The sequence below is a fragment of the Capsicum annuum genome, chromosome 8, assembly GCF_002878395.1.
Source record: "Capsicum annuum cultivar UCD-10X-F1 chromosome 8, UCD10Xv1.1, whole genome shotgun sequence".
Taxonomy (NCBI): Eukaryota; Viridiplantae; Streptophyta; class Magnoliopsida; order Solanales; family Solanaceae; genus Capsicum; species Capsicum annuum.
The window spans coordinates 7,966,691-7,990,848 of NC_061118.1; positions in this window are offsets into that span (position 1 = coordinate 7,966,691).

Consider the following 24,158-nt stretch of genomic DNA (forward strand, 5'->3'; position numbering starts at 1 on the left):
AGAAAATAGGACCTTCTCCTTAGTATACTTCTAGCTAGGATTAGTTATTTTGTTTATTTTATATTGTTAGTTATTTAGTCATAATTATGTGCTTTTTTCGATGATGGATGGATGACGACCGTCTTAAGAGAAAATTAGTCTTTCAATTACATATAACTACTCTTACGGATCACATGACATTATAATAGAAGTATGTGATGGATTATTATGTTTGAAACACCTAGGATCTAGTTGTGACTCTTTTTGTGATTGTTGGTTTTATTTGAATTCAGGTAATTATTGGGTTGAGAATCTATAATGCTCCTAATTGAGTTAACCACGTGCCATGAGTGTGTAAGACTGTTGTATATTCCTTATTGCAACTGATGCTAGAACTTGACTAGTGTGTATGCAAAGCAAAATTAAAATTGTGAATTTAGGAGATGATTTAGGCATTTCTTTGATAACCATTGTTCATACCTTCTCTTGACCTACCTTTGTACATTATCTTAGCTAGCCTCGTTGAGCCTTTAGCTTGTTCTTTTGTTAGCCTCATATGTAGCCTAATCCATTCTTTAATAGACCGTAATTTGATCCAAAAGCTCCTAAGCACTTTAATGTAAAATCAATTTGAGTTAGGAGTTTGACAATTAAAGGAAAAAGGTGAAATTAATGCCCCAAAATCTAGTTATTGGCATGTGAAATTGATGTGGTTGGGAGTACCGAAAATTGTTGAAAAAGTTCCAAAATTTATCCCGGACATGTTACAATGAACCTGTTTTGGCCCTGGTCCTTCTTGGATATTGTGCACCTCAACTAAGACAAATTGCTTAAGTTGAGGGTGGCTATTATAGGGGTGCGTAACATGAAATGGGTGCAAAAAAAATATTTGAAAGGGTTGCATACTCCCATCATAGTGTTATTAATTAAGCTTAACGAGTTGGGGTGAAAAAAAAATTTGTGACGATAGAAGAAGTGGAAATTGGTTGTTAGATATTGGTCTTAATTGTATAATGTAATGTATTAAAGGTCTTAGGGAAGATAGTCACTATTTTTGGCCAAAATAGTTCCTACCCATCCTTTAGCCTGCATTACAACCCTTCAAAGACCTATTTGATCCTAATCTTCGCATTCTGATATTAGTGGAGTATTACACTAAGGGAAAGCATATGGTCATCAGTTCTAATTTGAGAATTTTTTGTGAGAGTAAGCCCAACTTAATTCGTGTACCTAGTTTGTTAGAAATTAAATGATTGTGAGTGATTATGGGTAACTCTCTTGTTGTGAGGGCACATGGTTGACGAAGGTTGGGCAATTTATATGATTTCTTTGCTTAAACGATATGCATGAAATTGCCTACTTAATGAGTCTATTCTTGAGGGTAGGTTGTATCTAGTAATGCTTCCTGAATCTACTTCTTGCTCATAATTGTTGTGTGAGCCTATTTGAGCATCTTGTCTTTCTTTGTGGGTGTAAGGCTTGTGTAGTATGCATAAATGGATATGTTGTTCGAGGAAGAACAAAGATTTAAGTGTGGGGTGGTGATCTTAGGTGTATTTATACGCCTAAGCACCACAACTTATTCATATTTTAGCTAAGTTTAGAGAACAAAGTGCCTAGTTTCTTATGTTTTTACTCTACTTTTATGTAATTGAGCTAACCAGTGTGATTAGCATGATTTCAGGTATTAATAAAGTAGATGAAGACATAATGGGACTATGGAATGTGGATGGCATATGTCACAAGAGAGAGTAGCAATTTGAATCAAATATGGCGCCTAGAAACTATGTCCTAGACTAGTTTGTCATTTATAATTAGTTTAGGGACTATGAAGTCAATTATGAGAGAAAAGATTATTAAAAGGCTTAATGCTGAATTTTTATCCAAAATTCATTATTCTGGATTATTCTGATACGCCTAAATTAGAACTTTCGTTAGAAAGTGTAAGCCGTCGCTGTCAAATATAGAACCCAACTGGGTTGGGTGTCGAATCCCACAGGGAATACTATGATCACTAAGTATTGCGATGATTATTAAACTGTTGATCGAAGGTTCCAAGGTGAGAGAGGTTTGGTTTAAGTGCACAATATTAGTGTAATGATGAGATGATATGTGTAATTATATTTGATCACAGAGAATGACAAGTTAGGGTTATGTCCACCTTGTAGCTTCTACTTCTCTATTAACTATGAGTAATACGGATTTTATACATGCATGCACTTATAGAGAGACGTATTCTAATTCTAAATCCAAGTGTTTTTCAACCATCGAGGATTTATTCACCTTATTTCTCTCGAATCCAAAGTGTACAACAAATTATACAAACTCTCCAAGACGTTAATCCTGCTAGGGCATTAACATGTAAAATAGGGGTTGGAAACCCTATTTTCTTGTCACACTCTCTTTTCCAAACAATAACTTTTCTATCGAACAAGTTATTGCTATAATGGCGTATTCCCTATGTTTGCAACCACGAGAATTCAATCAAAATGAAGAGAGTAATGATATAAGTGGATTACACATCATAAATTCACAAACCCATAGTAATAGAGAGTATACTACAAGGTTTCCATAACCCTAACAAATAAACTTAGCTACTCATGATTAAAACGAAAATCAACATAGAAATATTTATCATACCAAAACTTAGAACGATCTTGGTGATGAAGGTGACTAGCTAAATTAAGAGAGAAAACACGTTTCTCTCTCTCTCTCCTCAAGCTAAGCGTCTCTCTTGTGTTCCAAAATATTACAGAATCTGAATAATGTGAATAATCTCAATAATGAATTAAAAATTCAGCAATAAGGCTTTTAATAAAATCCTTCTCTAATAAATTGCTGCTGCATCCTTAACTATTTAAAAATATTGAGTTTGCCCAGGAAAAAGTTTCCATGCGTCACATTCAGTCCAAGAGCTGCTTTCCTTTTTACGTGAAGTTTTCCTTTGCTGTCCACAGGTCCCCAAAGTGCTGAAATCTTCCTCATTAGTACCTGAAAAACATGCTAATCACATAGGTTAGCTCACTTAACTAAAAATGGACTAAAAGTGCAAGAAGTATGTATTTTATCCTCAAAACTTAGCTAAAACATGGGCAAATTATGGTTCTTAGACGTATAAATACGCCCAACATCATATTCTGAGAGAGGAGAAAGGCGGCTTAGCTTGAGGAGAGAGAGAGAAACATTTTTCTCTCTTATTTTCACTATTCGCACAGCAAGATCGTCTTCTAGTTTTTGGTATGATGAATATATTTATGATGCTTTTCATTTTATTCATGAGTAGCTAAGTTTATTAGTTAGGTTTATGGAAACCTTGTAGCATACAATCTATCACTTTGGGTTTTTGAATTTATTATGCATTGATTTATTTACATCATACTCTCTTCTCTTATCTTGAATTCCCGTGGTTGCAAACATAGGGGATATGCCTTAAAATGCAACTTGTTTGAAAGAAAGGTTGATGTTCAGAAAAGAGAGTAGTGACAAGAAAATAGGATTACCAACCTCTATTTTATAAGTTAATACCTTAGTAGGATTAACTACTTGGAGATTTTGTATTGTTTTTGGTGAACGCCTTTGATTCGAGAGAAGTAAAGTGAATTAGTCCTTGATGGTTGAGAAATACTAGGATTATGTTATTAAATATAATACATTTCTCTGTAAGCACGATGCATGTATGAATTTGTAAAGCCCATAGTTAGTAAGTATTGAAAACTACAAGGTGGACATAACCCTAGCTTACTATTTCTCTGAATTTGAATACTACTACACATATTTCATCTTGTTAAACTGAAACCATTAATTTGTGAACTGAATAAAATTCCCCCTATTTATTTTACGAAAATGAATGATTAAAAGTCAACTAATTTGCATACAACTTAATAACACCATATTCCCTATGGGATTCAACCCCAACCTAGTTGGATTATATATTTGACAACGACCACTTACTCTCTCGTAAGAGAGGTGTAATATGGGCGTATCATTATTCATCTCAGTTTCTTATTCAAAACATAAAACCAAAGTCTAGTATAGCCGTGTGAGGCCTATTTCAATTCACTAGCAACGTGTTGTGCATCCTGTTATTTTTGTGTTGGTTTAAACTAGAGGTTTAGAGTTGTAGTGACACGAAAGGTGGTAAAGGCCATTTATTGAATTTATATGCACATATGTATAGCTATATTTTGTTGCACATATTTGGGCTGGTAATGAAGTGTTATATCTTTGCTTGTTTGTTAGTGAGAGGTGGAGAAGGGGTTATTAGTTAAGGGGAAATATTATTTATTTGAAGTATGAAAAGTTATTGATGACAATTATTGTGTTGGAAAGTATAGGTTATTGATGAAAGTACTCAGTGGATGGGTGTTGTTAAGTTAGGCATCCTTGAGATTTGTAAGATGGAGTTTAGTCGAAACATATAGAGCTATGAGCTAAGTTGGGGCTGTATAAGTAGGTAGATTGTAATGACATGAAGAAGGAGGATATGTTAATGAATTGGGAATAGATGGGACATATGATTACGATCGGTTATTGTTGATTACGAAGTTTGAGTGGGCCATGTAAAGTTTCAGTTATTGTTTAATAGTACGAGTTATAGGGGAGTGATCTAATAGGCTTGAACAGTGTATGCAAGAGCTTAAGTTTGTTTGATTCTTAATCAAGTTTGATATTGTATTTATGATGTAGAAGTGCACCCAAGGTGCTTTGGGGCTATTATGTTTTTAGGATTACTACATGTTGTTTGGTTAGTAGTAACATTAAGTTGCTAGGTGGGGCTAGTGAGAGAATGAATAATGCCCTTGATAGCTGAGTTAAGGAGTTGTGAATGAAGATAGTAAGTATGATTTTTATCTCATGGTTTAGAAATATAAGTTTATAGGCAATGTAGTGGTAGGTAATGACATCAATTGTATGGACTGTCAATAGGATTAAAGGTACCCGTTCTAAGCGTTAAGTATTAAATAATGACTATTGGGGCCATAGCAGGATTATGCGTGTCTCAGAAGATAGTATTATCAGTGGGTGTTACGCTTTGAGGAGTGAAGTGATTAAATATGATAGGGAGCAGTTACAACTGACTAAGGATATAATCCTGGATAGGAAAATTTTGAGGAAAAGCATTAGGATAGAGGGCTAAGGGTATGGATAAGTCGTAGTCAGTAATTGGGTGGACTTTGGTGTCCTCAACTTGGTAATGTGTAATTTTTCATGGATGTCGTACCTATGTCATTTTTATGGTGTCTTATGCTTTTGATGTTTTTGGTATACTGCATTTTTCTTGAGCTGGAGGTCTATCAGAAACGGCCTCTATACTTCTCTAGAGGTAGTGGTATGTACTGCGTACAATCTACCCCCTGGTCCCACTTCTATGGTAATATACTGGGTTTGTTGTTATTTTTGTTGCTATTGTTGTTGATATTTTATGTTTTGAAGTTTAGTCATTTAGGTCAAGTTCTTCTGCTCATATGCATTATTATATCCCTGATTCTAGAGCAAAGTGATTATAACCAGACTAGAATTCATGTGGTGGTTCACCGCCTTGGAGTGATGGCTTAAGTCTAAGGGGGAGATGATAGAACCGGTAACCGGGTCAAACCTTAAGACTCTAGTAGATGTACCAGTGAGCTGTAGAATAACTTTGAGTAAGATTGATGCTTGACCCAATCTCATTTCAGCACTTTCAGTTATCCTTTTACCTGCTCATGTTGTATGTTTCTATTCCATGATCTTAATTCATGTTCATGCATATGATATAGAATTATGTACTCTCCTAGTTCCTAAAATGAGGAGTTCTGGTTCATTCGGTAGTCGGGATCACATCCCATAAATTTTGTACTCCAAATTCAGGTCATGTAACTCGTGACTTAAGTACTCGAGTGATACTTTTAGTGATCCGCAAAGTCTAGATTTATATCATGTCTGTCCTTCGATTAGACCGCTTTGATAAGTTCATGATGTTAAATTCCTTAAGCCTTAGTTGAGTGCCAGGTAGGTAAAAGTCCCTTCATGATCCAGGTCCTTATGTTCTAACTTTTTAGTGACCTCTTTCTTAGGTCGCGATAGATATAATGAACAGTGGTGCCGGTAGGAGAGAGTAAATGGGTCATGTTAGAGAGGATAGTCGTATATAGGTATTTATTCTTGGGTCCCTCCTATCCAAGAAGCTCAAGAACCCTTTTCTAAATTTCAAAGCTTTTATGTTTATAAGCTTTCATGATTCATGTGAGTTGAAATTGATGTTCATGCTATTATTGAGTTATGATTCATGTTTATTTACAAGGTTTTCAAGCTTTGACCCTAGTATGTTGTATTCATGTGATATTCATGATAAACCCTCTTCAAGTTGCTTGTTAAGTGGTGTGTTGATGTCAATTAAGTGTAGAAATTGTTGAATAAGCAAAGCATGCTCCCCATAAGTTTGATAAAATGCTTATGTGAGGGAATTAGAGCAATTATGGCATGTTGACCAGGAATCCCCAATTGTGTGTAGGCCCATGCATGCCAAGTGGTTGTTGAAAAGCCTTAGTGAATGAATTGTGGCATGATAGCATAAAATTCTCCAATTATGTTCTCTTTGATACATGCTAATACTTTAATACATGCTAAGTGTTTGATGAATGAATTGTAACATGATAGCATGAAGTTCCCCAATTATGTGTTCTCCAGTACATGCCAAAACTTAAATATGTGTGAAGTGCTTGATGCAAGGCCTTGTTGAATGGAGTATGGTCCAATAGCATGTCCCCCTATGTTATTATATGTTTAGGATTTCTAAATGTATGAAGTGATGTTTTATTGGTTGTGATAGTGGATGAATGTCTGTGGTCTAAATTATACAAGAATGGTTATGTTTTACTTTTATGTTATCGATTCCTCGGGGTATTTATACCTGACAATTTAGCTGCCGTCTAGAGCCGTGTCAGTTTTTGCAGTAATCTCAGTCGAGCCATGATTCTCAAAACTCAGCCTTTCTAATCTAAAGTGCAGCTATGTACCTATTGTTACATGAGTTCTTGCAATTTTTGAGGCATTTAAGAGTTTAGAAAGATTTTGATCCCGTTTAGCGAATTGCTTCAGCTATTTATACTCAGTTTTTCCTGTGTTCTTAGTCTAGCTAGCAACATTCAAGGACGAATGTTTCCAAGGGGGAGATATTGTAAGACCCTACAAAATTCTCTCATAGAATGAGCCTTAGGGCGTGTCAAGTGAGGTGTGATTCTGGCCCTAAAAGATTGAGAAATGACTTCCTAAGTGAGTATCCTATTAACCATATAGAATTTCCCAAATGTCGACTTTTTATCACATGTGAAATTTGATAAGTTTTCCGTCGATATAAGATTCATCCAAATCTGATACCCGAGTAAGAAGTTATGATAATTTTAGTCCCAGTCGTAAAACAATGCCATTTTAGTGCTTGACGCATCACGGAGAGGGTCTATTTGAAAATTGTCAAATTCCAGTGGAACTCCATGATAGTGGTGCATCGTGGAGGACCCCAATTTCTCAATAGTCAATTTCTAGTGGCCTAGCACGATTGTGACGCATCACACTGAAGTTCTAGCCCCAACCAGTGGGACAACACGATGGCTCCGCATCGCGGTGAATCCCATGTTTCCATACAGAAGTTAAAAAGGGAACTTTGGACTTTTTCCAAGCCTATAAAACCTTGCAAACACCAAATCAATGTCATTTGCAAGCATCCTATGAGGTTTTTTCTCAAGTTTTCTCTCATCACAAACCCTAAGTATCCAAAACCTCTTCCAAGAATTTGAAGAATCCACCATGGATTTTCTAAATTGAGTCAAGATTAAAGGTTCCCAAGTCAAGGGCCTCAAGAACCCTCATTCAAGAGTATGAATAGAGTTCCAAAAGTGAGAGTTCATCCAAAGCTTCTAATCCAAGGTATGTGGGGTTTTGAACAAGGGTAACCCTTTCATCCTTGTGCCCAAAGGCTTATTTAAATCATGATTTTCCTGAGATCTATGAGGTTTTACATGAATTTAAACTAGGATTTTTCACCCATTATTATTGAATGCATTATCTTGATATTTCCCATGAATTGAGAGATAAATGACATGATTTCTGCATGTTTTCTTGAGAAATTACAGTTGGGTCTATACCCCATGATTTTAATCCTTGAGAAGTCAATAGTTGAAATGTTTGAGATATTGAAGTATATGAGTATGTTGAGATTTTGAGACATATTGCTGAAATTTCCAGATTTCTACATGAGTTATGAATCTATATGCCATCTATTTTACTTTTGATGAGTTTTATCTTGAGATTGAATTATGGGTTAGTAAGCCCTACTTGATACTTGCAATTTTATGAACTCTTGTGCTATAAGCACCCATGATTTAAGTATTTTGAGATCTGTTGAGAAATGATTTGACCTAATGGTCATAAAGTTTTGAAATCCACTTTCTACATGAGATTACAGATTTGATTATTGGGTTTATGGTGAACCATGAGATTATTTATTAAAGTGGATTTTTATGAGATGAACACAAATAATCTAAAGGGAGTAGTATTTAGCACCGAGCGGGTAAGTTATTATGGTTTTTTACCCCAAAATAAGTGCCACCGTAGGTTGGGCCTGAGGCCGAGTTTATGATTACTATTGGTCCTAAGGCCGAGTTGATATTGGGCTCGAGGATGAGTTTATTTAGTGATCACTAGACCTAGGTTATACTCCCTGGAAAAGAGTATGATGCTCCTCCTCAATGTGGGGTCTCTTCCTTAGGAGGACAAAACGTTGGACTCCATGTAGCTCGCATGGTTTATGTCTGTTAAGAGAACCCCCCTTGCCCTTTAAACTTCGAGATCAGTACTTCTTTGAAAACTAAAGTATTTTCTCTTCCTATGAGATATTTTCCTAATGGTAAAGTTGCAAAATGGTTTCCTAACTTAAGCATTTCCTTGATATGAGTTGTTTCTTTAAACGAAAGTATTCTTCCTTGATATGGTATTTTCCATGAAGCTTTGAGATAAGTTATTTACTTAAACTAGAGTATCTTTCCATTGAAATTGAATGATTTTCCTAAAGATTGAAATGAGATCCTTTCCTAAAGTGAACGAAATGCCTTCAAGTATGTTTAAAGTTATATGATTCCGAATTCCAAGTATTTGAGTTTAAAAGAGTTATGAGATCTTGAGCGTTAAAGAAGTTCTACTCTCCATGAGATATATGAATGACTTGAAAGTACTGTTTAAAGTTCCTTTAGCATTTGAGGATTGAGAGTAATAAAGGATTTCTGATTTCAACGTTAAAGTATGATGACTCACGAGATTTGTGTTACATGCTTCATCTTGCATGACTTATGCGCTTTATCTTGCATGACTTATGAGCTTTACATTTTATACTTGTTCAAGCCATGTGAGTCTTCCCATATTATATGCATGATTTGATTGAAGAAGATTGATACTTTTTATACATATGCATTGACCCCCATATACTCAGTATATATAGGTGCAAAGATTTGTAGTGCATGCACCATATTCGGTCAGTTTGCAGCTTCCAGTCAGTAGGTGATGGGTCCCCTTTTTATTAAAGGGCTCAAGTCAGTGATACAATTAATCATGTCATATTTTCTTTATTCTATCGTATTGAGTTGGGATGGTTGGGTGTCATGACCCAGCTACCTATAGTCAGTACTAGTAGAGGCTTTATAGACAGTCTGTAGGAGTTGATGTATTGAGTTTCAATTTTATTGTAAAAGCAGAGTTGTAACCTTTTGACTTCAGTTTTGTATTGAGCCAATTCATAGTAGAGTTATTTTCGCCTTCTTCTTTCAGATTTATATACTTTATTCAGTTGCTTATGAGTTATGCCAATAGAAGGGTTAGCTTGGAGTCACTTGTGACCCTAGGCACTGTGTGGCATCCCGAGGGGTGATTTTGGGTCGTTACAAACTTGGTATTAGAGCACAAGGTTCAAATGTCCCAGGGTGTCTATGAAGCCGTGTCTATTAGAGACTTGCAGAATGGTACAGAGACATCTGTACTTTTCTTCAAGAGGCTGCAAGGCATTTAGGAAATTTCTCTATTCTTTTGAGTCTTAGCTCGTGATATAGAAAGATTCTCTATGTGCTTACGCAGATCCTCAACTTCTTCTATTCATGCCATCTCCACCTTATTTTCAAGGTATCAAAAATAGTCAAGCTTGAATCTTTACAGATAGTAGTGGGATTGTGATCGAGCTAGAAAGTATCCCATCAGTGCTTTTGAGTTCCAATGATTGAAGTACTTTATTCATTATTCATGAAAGTCGAGCACTAAGATCAAGTCAGAGGTACTTTTAGATTCCTCCTCAGAATCCATAATGTGAAGCTATGCTTCCTTACCCATGTATTATTCTTGAGATATAGTGATTAGTAAGTTCCAATTCCTTCACAGATAACGTTCTCAGATTGGCTAGCAAGAAGCTTCATAAGTCGCACAAAGCAGCTCGATAGGAGCCTTCTGGTGTGTCATGAGTACCTCGTATTTAAAGTTTTACCTCATTATTATGAGTCATGCGAGTTCGATAGAATGAGATGCATATTTGTAGATCATTGAATATTGCGTGTGAAGTTTTTATCTCTTTTACTATGAAAATGGGTATGTTTAGGTCTCATAGGAAATTTTGAGTGATGTACTAAAATACCTAGTCAGCCTCAAGGGGAAAGTGATGAACATTGAGGAGGGTGTGTAGCCTTGGGTGAAGGAGAATAGAAAGGGTAAGATGTGTGGCATTCAAATAAGATTTGATAATTTTAAGTAGAGAATCAATTAAAAACTTGAAGGTGTACGGGCCCCAGATTTGGTAGGTATCCATGAGAAGTTGGCTACTTTATGGTTACCATAGGGGATATGGACACAAAGTTATTCCCATCTTTTTTGATTCCCACAATGCTCATTATTGAAGAGATACAAGTTGAGGATATGGCCGATATTTAGGAAATAAATGGCAAAGAAAAAAATTAAAGTGGTTGATGAGAGAGTGAGTAAGAGAAGAAAGAGGAGTGAGAGAGACGAGATGAAAGCACCCTGGGCAACTAGCAATAGACATTGAAGGACTATTTGACTAAGGTTCATAAGATAGTAGTAGGAGCTGGTAGCTCCCGAATGGATGAGACGATGGTTGTTACTAGGGTGATATAAGTGGGGGTACAACTTTGAATCTTGATCTTCCTCCACTATTGAGTGCATCAACCACCGCTGGTGCCCACATTGATTTGAGCACCTTGGCCACCATTGTGGCCGCTGTTGCTGAGAGTGGGGCATAATATGAGGCCCTTCTTAAAAAGACATCATGATTCGGTGTTTAGGGAACCCAGGTATGTCTTAACTCCTTTGTTTTTATATGCTTTAATAGGTTTTATTAGCTACATACTGGGGATAATGCATCTTCTTTAGTTAGGGGTGAGGGTATAACAACATCATGGGCTTTTGTTGTCGTGTTTCTTTTTTAATCGACTATACTGTCTTAGTAGAACTAGCATGTAGGTATTTTTAATGTGTTTAGTGTGTTTGTGATGTTCTTCCATATTGTGTTATGTGTGTAGCTTGGAGTAAAATAAAAGAATGTGGTGCAACCTAATTTGTATAACCATGCTTACCCATTTAAATGTGTGATTTTAAAACAATGACCCTCCAATTTTTCTGTTATGGTGTAGTGTGTGCATATACTTAACTGTAACTATTGTAGGATCGAGACATGACACTATAACTTGTGGCAGGATAGCCTGGTTGATCTAATGCAAACTAAATAGGTAGAAATGGAGATAAAATCTCCAAACCATGAGTGAGAAAGGGAAATTACCTAGTCGATTTATGTTTTTCATCCTAGAACTTTCCTAGTTAGTCTAGTGACAAGCTGTAGATAGGAAGTTTTGAAAGGATCATAGGCCATGTTTGAACTAGTCACTTTATCCTAAAGATCCAACCAAATGAAATAAGTATCCCTTTATCCAAAAAATTGAGTCGTACACTGAAAAATTCTTTGTTTAACCCATTTGCCTTCCTATTTTCAAATACAATGAACCTATTTTTGCCCTGGTCCCTTCTTGGACACTATGTACCTTAAGTCAGGAAAATCTTCTAAGTTGAGGGTGGATATCATAGGGCTACGTAATTGAATGCAACTTTGTCGAAGAAAGTTAAGAAAAAAGAGAAAAAAGTGGGTGCAGTATGAGGAATTTGAATAAGTATAAACAAGAATCTGATTTGAAAATATTACCGCACTCCTGCATCAAAAAAATAAAGAAAGAAAGAAAAGAAAAAAAATGGGAGAAAACAAAAGAAGCTACAAGTGAAGCCAAGAATAGTGTAGTGCTAAGGAGGAATAATCACTGAACCAAAAAATTATCCTGCCTACCCCCAAGCCTACATTATATGCCTTGAAAAGACTTATTGTGATCCTTGCTTGACTATTTGAAAGCTGAAATATAGAAAATAAGGGCATGCCTATGATATCAAAAGCACATAGCCTAACTTCTTTATGAGAGTGAGAGATTTGACGTTGTCCCATTAATAGATATTATTGTATTAGTACATATACAGAGTAAATAGGCAATTCTTTAACATAAGGGAGAATGGGCTAGAGTCAAATTATTCCTTGTTTAGGTAGTGGAATGATTGGTACGCCAGGGTGTCTATTCAAAATGTAGTGCCATGTCTTGATCCTGTTCTATTAGAGTATTTGCATTGCATATTCACTACAGTGAGTTTCTTCTTGAAAAGTTTTGGAGGGTGTTGAATTCTTTAATGATTTGTAGATGTGGTTATGAATAAGTTTTAAAGGAATAAAGGATGTGTAAGTGATTTTATTTTGCTCTGGATTTAAGTGTTTAAGTTAAAATAGAATTGTTGTTTGACTGAGGACACACAAACCTTCTATGTTGAGGCTGTTGATGTGTCATAGAATTACGATGCTTAAAAAAAGGAACTCTTGATAAACCAAAGGTATTTTTATCTAGATATGATATGTTTGTTGAAGTTTTATAGAAAAAAGGGTTCGACAGTGAGTGTAATAGATGAAGGAAGAAAAATGCACCAAATAGTAGAAAACTACTTAGACCACGAGTCATTAGGTTACATTACTTCTCATCATCCATGTCGAGGCCAAACTAGTGCACAAACAAACATCAAATATTGAAGGGAAAAGTGATTTTGACTCACAGGGACAAACTACTAGTCCTAGGGTGAGGCATTATAGTAAAATGAGCAAATTCCTAAAAGGAGCAATATGGTAGAATTGGTGATTGAAAATGGAGACAAGTCATAGGCTCAAAGTACGACTGATCTTGACACTCGTTGTAAGCATATAAAGGAAAGTCTTGAAACTTTAAAGATTTAGCTGGAGACCCTACGAGTCAGGCTACAACTCGTATAGTAAACTGATCAATAATCACTAGCCACAGTTAACCCAGATGACAACTACGATATAAGATAGACAATGAGTCATCATTAGTCAAAATAACTCATTAACAACCTAAGTAATACTATTTTTTTAGGAAAATTTTGATGCAACTATAAATACTCCTTTGATGTTTTATTATCAATTTATGCACTTTTTACACTTTTGACATTATTTAAGTTTGAGATACATTATTGATCTTGGAATTATTGTTCTTGATTTTTAAGGTTCATAATTAAATTGAGATTTTTTGGTTTTCATTTTTAATCTTCGTAAGTTAATCATCATGCTTTTATCTATGAAATCATTTTTTTGTTCTTAAAACCGTAAGCCTTGATGGATTAACAAAGTAGATTTAGTGCAAAATCATTCTAGATTGGTGTTCTTGCATGTATTGGTATTTGCTTCGTTTTGATTGCTTTTCTAATGATCGTGAATGTTAGGAACTCACGTACATTTGATATTTACTAGAGAGAGAGGTGAAGATTAGGAAAAGAGGATAAGAACATTAATTTAAAGTTATCAACCTTCATCTAATAAATTTAAGATCGAAAGGAGATAGTTAATCTGAGATCATAAAATAATGGTAAGTAATGATGGTCTGAGACCGAGAGGAGAAGAGCGAAATTCACCCAAACCAAGGTTGAAAGATGGTTAGGTGATACATAACTTGTTAGATTTTGCATGCAATGCATCGGGATAGTTTGACAAACACAAATACTTTATGGAGTAATGAAGTTAAGGGGGACACAATCCTAGTGCTCTTTCATATTGTTCACAAACCTAATTGCCAGAAATTGCTATTGTTACCCTGATTTTTACAACCTCCCCTTTATTTAATTAATTTCCAATTTCATCAACAAGATTATGATAGATTTTCATCCTATTTCTCATGGGATCAACCCCAATCTAGTTGGGTTCTATATTTAATAGATGACCACTTTATACTTGCTTGGAGATATAATTTAGGCAACATCAGCAGCCAGCATTGGGCTTGTATATAGAGCTCATTTTCCCATTTTCCTCTATTTTTGGATCTTTAAGCTTTACATTTGAGCGATTCATGAAGATTTTTCATTATTTGAGCTTGAATAAACTCCTAAATCTTATATCTATTATTTCACATCGATTTCATCTTCAAAAACACCCTTTAGTTATGATTTCGAAATGGGATTTTAAGGTTTTTACCAATAAAGCTTAAAATATTTTTTTCTTAATTTGGACCTCATTTTTAGCCCATTTTCATGGATTTTCAACTGTAGTCTCCTATAACCTGGGCGAATGTATTTTTAAAATAAAATTCTAGTTTTACCCCTTTCATTTTTGCACCTATTTTGGAATCATCCATAATATGGGCAATATGAATATCTTTAGCTTTCTTTTAATATACCAGTTCCATATTTGAATATTGTTGATTCTAAGTCTATTCGTAAGGGAAAAGCTTCAGGATTCATAGAGATATACAATTGATTATAGGGGGTATTAGGCATATTCTGCTCCGCCATATCAAATGGAACTAGCAGAGTTGAGGGATTTATAGGAGCAGTTTTAGGATTCATAGAGGCATACAAAAGATTTTCAATATGATGACATTAACCATTGAGATAATTTGAAAAAGGTTATGAAGGTGTAAGGTTACAAGAATAAAAGTGATGAACAATGGAGATTATCTCCATAATGAAGATAAGTAGTAGGAGCTAGCTAATTATGTTTATTTTGTGTACATACAAAGTTAAAGTAAAAACATTTTACAATAATTTTTTTCTAAACAAGTGCATAGTTTTCTTACTCTATTAGGATTGTGATTGATTTGTTTAATAATATGTACTACTAACTGGTTGAAGTTGTTTTTGATGGCAGTCATATTTTTTCTCAAAATCACCTCTCCAAAAAGTTGGAGGAGCTATCCTCATGGAGAAAGAGCCTATAACGAAACATTTACTTTGGGACATTTGATCTAATAACTATTTTTTGGGGTTGAGTAAAATCTGCATTTTATAATAAAAACTTCAAACACATGTTCAAACTAACATATGAACAATCAAATGAAGTCATAACTCTATATTAACAACTTTGAACTTCAAAAATAAGTTCATCCCAACTTATGAACATCAACAAAATGAAATTCAAACTATTTTCTGGAAGATAACAAAACCAAACCTATAGAAAAATATGAAGATTAGAAGATTCAAGTCCACCAAATTCATGGTATGTCCTTAGTAAAATTATTTCCCTCCATTACCCAAGGTTATGGATTTATGGAATATATCCTTCTAGGATAAAATGAATCACTTTAACAGAATAGTGGTACCTGAAATTCTATAGTACTACGAATGCACTCAATGGTAGCAAATCACACTAGAGTTTTTTCAATAAAGGAGACTGTTTTTCCTATAAAATTTATGTACCTGGGGAAAAATTTGGTATTTATATCCATCAGGGTGTTGCTTTATGAAGAAAAGCAATAGTGAAGAAAGGTGCAGCTCTTCATCAAGGTGTAACTCTTCCGAAAAGGTGTAACTCTCTAGAAAAGTCACAACCCATTGGAAAGGTCATAAGCATCCAAATTGAAAAGGTGCCTATTCAAATTGCATCCTTTCTCTTGGTGTTTATTTGGAAAAATACCTATTTATTTTTCATTCACACCTCTTAAAAATCTAATAACTCCCCACATGAATTGGGAATAGCCATTTTATAAAAAATTTATGGACAAGTGTGTGATCTACATGAAAAGACTAGTTGCATTTGGATAAGTAGTTTTTCGTTTGAACTTTTCTTAGTGAACTTGCATCGGATGCACTCGGTCAATTGGTAGATATGATTACTTAAACCATTAAGATTTTATGTGTACCTAGATAACAAAGTCACATAACCAGTCTTTTACCATTTATGGTTCTCACAATTTTGTTTGTTTCATCCATGATCACGACCTGGTTTCATTGGAGCTTAGAGAAAAGTTCTTTACTATCATTCTCCTTGAAGTGGCTTCCACTTCGCCCTCACATAGGTGATTCCCAAATGTTTAATCTTACAGATCAAACTATTTGGTCAAACCTGCCAAACTTAGAAACCATTAAAAAGGTTCAAATCATAAGCCTTATCCTTGTTTTCTAAATATCGTCTTTATCAAATGAATGGGTTGAGTATTTTGACAATTTTGGACCATTAGTCACACCTTTGTTTGATTTTCTTGAACCTAGCTCTTGGAATCTCTAGTATGATAGGTATAGTTACCATCATGATAACTAGTCCTAAGCTATAAACCCATTTTCTTCTATGATCTCTAAATTCCCTCTCAAGTTAGGCCTTTTGTAAGCGGATCCGACACATTATCCTTTGACTTTACATAGTCAATCTTGATAATTCCACTAGAAAGTAGTTCTCTAACCGTATTATTTTTTCATCTTATATGATGAGATTTACCATTATGCATCATGCTCCCTGCCTTACCTAATGTTGCTTGACTATCACAGTGTATGCATACTAGTACCAAAGGTTTGGGCCAACAACGAATATCTTCAAAGAAATTTTGGAGTCATTCAGCTTCTTTATCGACTTTATCTAATATGATAATTCAGAGTCCATAATCGAGAGGCAATACATGTCTATTTGGATGATTTTCAAGAGAATGCTCCTCTACCTAAAGTAAATACATAGCCACTCATGGATTTTAATTTATTCGACCTGATGATCCAATTTGGATCACTATATCTTTCAATTACTACTGGATATTTTTTTATAATGCAAAAACAAATTCTTAAGTATGTTTTATATACCCCAAGACTTTTTCATTGTCATCCAATGAATTTGATTGGGTCTACTAGTGTACTAAATCAATTTACTAATAGTGCATGCTATGTCTAGCCGCGTAAAATTCATGATATATATCAAACTTTCCAACACTCTTGCATAGTCTAATTATGAGTCACTTTCACCTTCATTCTTTTAAAGTGCAAATCTCACGTCTAATAGAGTTTTTGCATTATTAAAATCCAAGAACATAAACCTGTCAAGTACCCTTTCAATGTAATGATACTGTGACAATGTCAATCCTTGTGGTCATATCAACAACTTCAAGGTCTTTCTTATCAAACTTTCTCTCAAGCATTTATTTCATAGAATTATGTCAGAAATATCTCTACTAATGATCAATATGTCAATCACATACAAATAAACAATGACTTTGTGATTCAGAGTGTCTTAATGTAAACACATTTATCACATTCATTTATTTTGAAGTCATTTTTCAACATGGTTTGATCAAATTTTTCATGCCACTATCTGGGTATTTGTTTTAATCCATAATGTGACTTAACAAGTTTGCACACTTTTCTTTCTTTATCTATAGCCACAAACCCTCGAGTTATTTCATGTAATTTCCCCCTACAATTCTTCATTTTAAAAAGTGATTTTCATATCCATTTAATGTATTTCAAGTCATATACCACTGCCAAAGAAACCAATATTCGGGTGGACGTTATCCTTATTACCGGCGAGTATGTGTCAAAATAATCAAGGCCCTTATTTTATCTAAAGCCTTTCACAACAAGTCTTGCCTTGCATTTGTCAATAGTACCATCAACCTTTGTTTTCCTTTTGAATATCCATTTAGAACCTAAAGGTTTATTTCCTGGAGGAAGATCAACCAACTCCCAAGTATGGTTGATCATGATTGAATTAATCACTATTGACTACCTCTTTCCAAAAGTATTATTCAGAAGATGACATCGCTTCTTTACATTTTTGAGGTTCATTTTCAAGAAGAAATGTTATAAAATCTTAACCAAAGGAAGTCGACATTCTTTAATGTGTACTACGCCTTGGATTTTCATCACAAAGTACATTCTAGTTTGGTTTAACTCAAGGTCATTTAAACCCTCCACTATATATCTCATGCCCAGTTTTATACAGATAAATGTGTTCTAAGAACTAAGAATTATATAAGTCAATTATCGTATTTTTATGTATATCCAGATGTTTGGATTTGTGACCCAAAAATTGAGATGCTTTACTACTTGTATCATATCCGATGAAAACATAGTCCATAATTTTTGATCTTATTTTTATCTTTTTAGGTATAGGAACTTGGACTTGACCTAGACTCCCCACACTTTAAAATATTTCAAGTTGGGTTCCTTTCTTTCCATTTTTCATATGGAATGGATTGTATCTTGCCACAAGGGACTCTATTGAGTGTTCAGTTTGCTGTAAGGATGGCTTCCTCCCACAAGTTTTATGGTAAACCTAAATATATGAGTAGGGTATTCATCACTTCCTTCAATGTTTCATTTTTTCTTTCCACAATTTCATTCGATTGAGGTGAATACAAGGAAATAGTTTGATGGACAATTTCATTTTCCAAACATATATCCATAAAAAAAGATTCCCTATCATTTATCATTTTGATATTTTTATCCAACTAATTTTCAACTTTATTTTTATATTTCGTAAATATGTCTATTGATTCATATTTACTAATTAGAAAATAAAATAATAGTATCTAGTGCAATCATCAATAAAAGTCATGAAATACTTTTCCCTACCAAGAGATATTGTTGACTTCATATCACAAATGTCAGTGAGCATTAAGTCTAAAGGATTGAAATTCCTTTCAACAAACTTATACAGATGCTTATAATACTTAGGATCAACATATATTTGACACTTTGATTTACTACACAAAAATTAAGGAAACACTTTCAAACTAATCAGTTTTTCAAAGGTTTTGTAATTAACATGTCTTAAACGACTATGCCACAAATTATTTGACTTTAGCAAATAATAAGAAGCCTAAATTTTCTTCATTTCAACAGCTATTACAAGTTTTAAAAGGATCACATTGAGGTATCCCTTTCCTACATACATTTCACTCTTTCTTATTACAACTTTCTCCAAAACAAGCAAACATTTAATCCTGTTTTTAACAAGAAAAATTGTTGACACTATGTTCTTCCTAATAATAGGAAAATGGAGAACATTGATTAGAGTCAACACCTTATCAGAAGTCATTTTTAGGAATACCTTCTAACTTCTTTACACCTTGGTTGTTGCATTAATTTCTACGAAGATCACTTCTTTGGAACCACCGGTATCATAAGTAGAAAAAGCTTCTTTGGCCGTACAAAAATGTCTAATGGCTCCTGAATCAAACCACCATCCATTTAAATATCCAAATTGATTGCTTTAAGTGACCATAGAACACAAATTTTAAATCTTTTAAGTTACTTCCAACATGTTTATTTTATTTTTTTCTTGTTATTATTCAAAACTTGACTATTTAGAGCTTTGTGGCCAACATCACTATAATTGTAGCACTTACCATTGAACATTTCCTTGTTCTGCTCTTTCTCTTATTCTGAAGAATTCTTCATCTTCTTATTATTTGGAGCATCATCCTTAATAGGATTTTCAACCATCATTGATAATTTCTCGTTCAACCCATTATCCTCTTTTATCTTGGGATGACTCACAAGATCTTTCAAATCAGTCAATTGGTTTCCAATCATATTTTTTTCAAAATATAAGGATATCTACTTGTGAACATTTACATTTCATGTTTCATCAGCCAAAATGACATCATTTATTTCCATTCTTTGAAGTTCACAATAGAATATTTTTCATTTTCTCTGTCATTACCATTGCTAGAGCAATAGATGAATGACTTAATGACACAACATTGGTTGTTGTTGGTATAGCACCATTCACAATTGAATTAATAGATTGTTTAATTTCATTCGTCACTTTTCTGTCAGTCTTTGATATACACTTTAGTATTTCAAAATACAAATAAAGAGTTTAATCTTTAACCAACTTATTTCCTGTCAAAAATAAAGTTTTTATATCTTTAAATCATCAACCGAATGAACTTTGAAACTTGATGAAGTTTTTATGACTTCAACTCAGAATAAATTCAAATAGAGTGATACCCCACAAGTTTTAAACTCTAGAAACCAATACAGAGAGTTCAATGAATTGGTGAAGTTTTATATTCTTTGAAGCAAATTTTCACACTAATTTCTTGGTGAAGTTTTTATAGTCTTCGAACCGATGGAGTAGAAAACAAAAGATTTTAGTCTCTACAAAATCAGACTCAATACAAATTAATCAAGTACTTGATTTATAAATGGTGATATTTTTTCTCTGACAAACAAGCACAACAACTAAATATTTTTTTATTATGTAATTTCGTTAAGATTATTGTCTTTTAAGTTTAGTAAAATCTATATTTTACAACAAGAACTTCAAACACATGTTCAAACTAACATATGAACAAAAATATAAAGTTGTAAATATGCATTCACAACTTTCAACTTCAACAATAAGTTCAACCAACTTATGAACATCAATAAAATGAAGTTCAAACTATTTTCTAGAACATAGCAAACTCAAATGTTTAGAAAAAGATGAAGATTAGTACATTCAAGTCCACTGAATTCATGCGTCTTTAAAAAAAATTCCCCCAACTACCTAAGGTTAAGGAATTTATTCTCCCAGGATAAAATGAATCACTTCAATAGAATAACGGTACCTCAAATTCTATAGAACTACGAACGCACTCAATGGTAGCAAATCACACTAGAGTTCTTTTCAAGAAAGAGGAATGTTTTTTCTTCAAAATTTTATGTACGTATCTGAGGAAAAAATTAGGTATTTATAGCAATCAAGGTGTTTCTTCATGAAGAGAAGAAATATTTTAGAAAGTTGCACCTCTTCATAAAGGTGCAACTCTTTTGAAAGGTGCAACTCTTTGAAAAATTCACAACCCATTGAAAAGGTCATAACCATCCCAAATAGAAAAGTTGCCTATTCAAATTGCATCCTTTCTCTTGGTGTCTTTTTGAAGAAAACCTATTCACTTTTCATTCACACCTCTTACAAACCTAACAATCACTACTCTATACTTTTTAAATACGTGGTGTTTATAGCTTGGACATAACTCTCAAGAAATTACTTATTCCTAAACTTTTATAAATCTCAATTGTTTAATACCTAATTACATTTTTCCCCTACTTTTTAAATAATTATATGAAATCCCAAATTTTAATTTTATGATACATCATTGAGGCTTGGATACATAACCTTCCTCATATATAAGTACCAATATATATGTATTAACATCACAGAGTTATATAAGTCTTATGTATCAGTAGCATAAAAAATATTTTGATACATGATTTTTGTGATATTTTCAATCAAAAACATATTTCTTATGTATCCATAACCTAATAATTAGTAAGATACATAACTTTTGTATATTTGGTACAGAGTCGCATGATGTATCTTTTTGTCCTTTTCAATCAGATACATCCATTTTATGTATCTCACATCTCCAATACATCATTATTATATATGTCTATTAACATCATCATATTCAACCTCCATTGAAGAATCTCTAATGGCAAATCTACTAATAATTGCCATTGAAATACAATCTTTGAATTTGCAACAATAGTGATTAAATTCTTCTATAATTCAATCAGACAAAAATTGAAGCAACAAGAAGAGAAAACAAAGGGAAGAGAAAAATGAAATTTAAAATCTTTAGAGTTAAACTCTAACTGTAATTAATCGAAAGAAAATTAAAACAAAGTAAAGAAAAAAAGGGAAGAGATAATTAAAAATAAGATTGTTCCAAGGCCTATACTACTTGTTGTGAGGAATAATGATGAACTGAGAAAGTTGTTGGGATATGCTACCATTGATAATGGTGGAGTTTTTCCTAATAGTTATAAGAATTTACTTCTGAAGAAGATTGTTGAAGGAAAAGAAATTGGCTCTATTTCACAGAAATTTAAGTAAAAAAATATTTATGTAATTATTTTAAAGGATTGATAATTTAAGTAACAATGGTAAGTTAATGTAATACCCCATGTTTGGAAGACTCTGTGTATCATACAACTCACTTTCTTGAGTTGTACATACAACATACAAGAAGTATGTTATAGTCTCTCCAAATTCATCGTTCAAGCTCTTTTCACAAGTCAAGAAACTTCAGGTGTGTGGGGTTTATGAACAAGGTTATTATTTCATCCTTGTGCCCAAAGTGCATGGTTTTGAAATTTAATTTACTTATCTTAAAGTAGGGTTCATACCCATATAGACATATTCTTGAAGTACGAAACTACCATGTGATTGAAAGCTTTAAGTGCATCAAGGATTACATATATCCATGTTTTGACTTGCAAGATTTTTATTATGATTTGAATTTCATTGTCTTCACTGGATACTATTGAAAAATTTCAAGGTGATTATTAAGCATGATATTTTACTATGAAATCCTATGAAATAAAGCATGAATTCTAAGTCCCAAGTACAAGCATTAAGTGAAAGTGTAAGCCTTTGAAACTTCATTCACATACATTAAAGTATGATTCAAGAAATATTGATATTTTGATCTAAAGATAGGATATGAAAATGTAGAACTATTTATCTTGATTATGTCTTAAATAAAGAGAAGCATAACTGATTTTTATTGTATAAACCCTTATACTATTTTAAGGTGGATTTCTTAAAGTATGAGAATATAAGTAATTTGGGGTAGTATTTAGCACCAAAAAGGGAATAGGGATGAGCTTATCCTAAATTCCTAAAAATAAGAGCCACCGTAGGTTAATATTTTTTCCAATATGGATAAATTTCAGTGATCACTTACGTTCAGGTTCTATTCTAATGGCGAGGATAGAACAGCTCTCCCCAACGTGGGTAAGATGTTAGACTCTATGTTACCTCACATGGTTTATGTCATTTAGAAGAATATCCCATAAGAAAGAATGAAAAGTAAAGCTTTTAGAAACCAAGTGTCATGGCTTACAGAGTTTATCCTTATGGTTCATTTTTCGTGTTTATGATCTTACAGTTTTTTGCTTATTCAGATTCAAGGTGAGTCATTTTTTCTTAGCATGCATTATTTAAAAGTTTACTTATGTATTCAGTTATTGTTTTACTTATTAATTCACCGCCACATGCTCAGTACATTCTAGAGGTACTGGCCCATATATATGTCTATGTGCTATATTTTCTTATAATATAGGTTCGGGTGCTCGTTTCTAGTAGAACAATTGACTGTGGACATCATCACCTTCATCTCAAATTTTGGTAAGTCCTCATAGTCCAAGGACCCAATTTGTCAGACTTCTGCTTATTGATGATAGTGTTTTAGTTATTTGATTTCTATTTATGTTTGGGACAATTGGGGTCTATCCCAGTGTCTCTCTAGACATTATAGAGGCTTGTTAGGATGATTATGTTTCCAGTCCAAAGGATTTTTTTAAATATTTCCAATTTAAATACTTTTATTAAGATATAAGATTTTTTACCTTCAAATTCATAAATATTTGAGTTCACTTATCATGTGAGTTTTAAGCTAAATAGATATCATGGGTTTTCTTAGGACTATTCATAATCTTAAGCACCGTGTAATGTCCAAGGGGTAGTTTTGAGGCATTACAAACTTGGTATCATAGCCTAAGGTTTAAAGAGTACTAGGGAGTCAGATAACCCGCGTTACGTATGGTCTTGATCATGGATGTGAAGTACACCATATTTATGAGTAGAAGGCTACGAAACGAGTTAGGAATCATAATTTATTTTGTGGTCTATCGTGCTTACAATTTTCTATATCTTCCTTAACTCATGCTTTTATGTGATAGAATCTGCCCTCTTACCAAGATGATGCACGTAAAAACAATGATCAACCACCTATGTACACCGACTCTTTGACTGATAATGTGTCTCATGCTAAATTTAGGGCTTTCTTTCAAGCGTTGGCCCAAGCTATTAA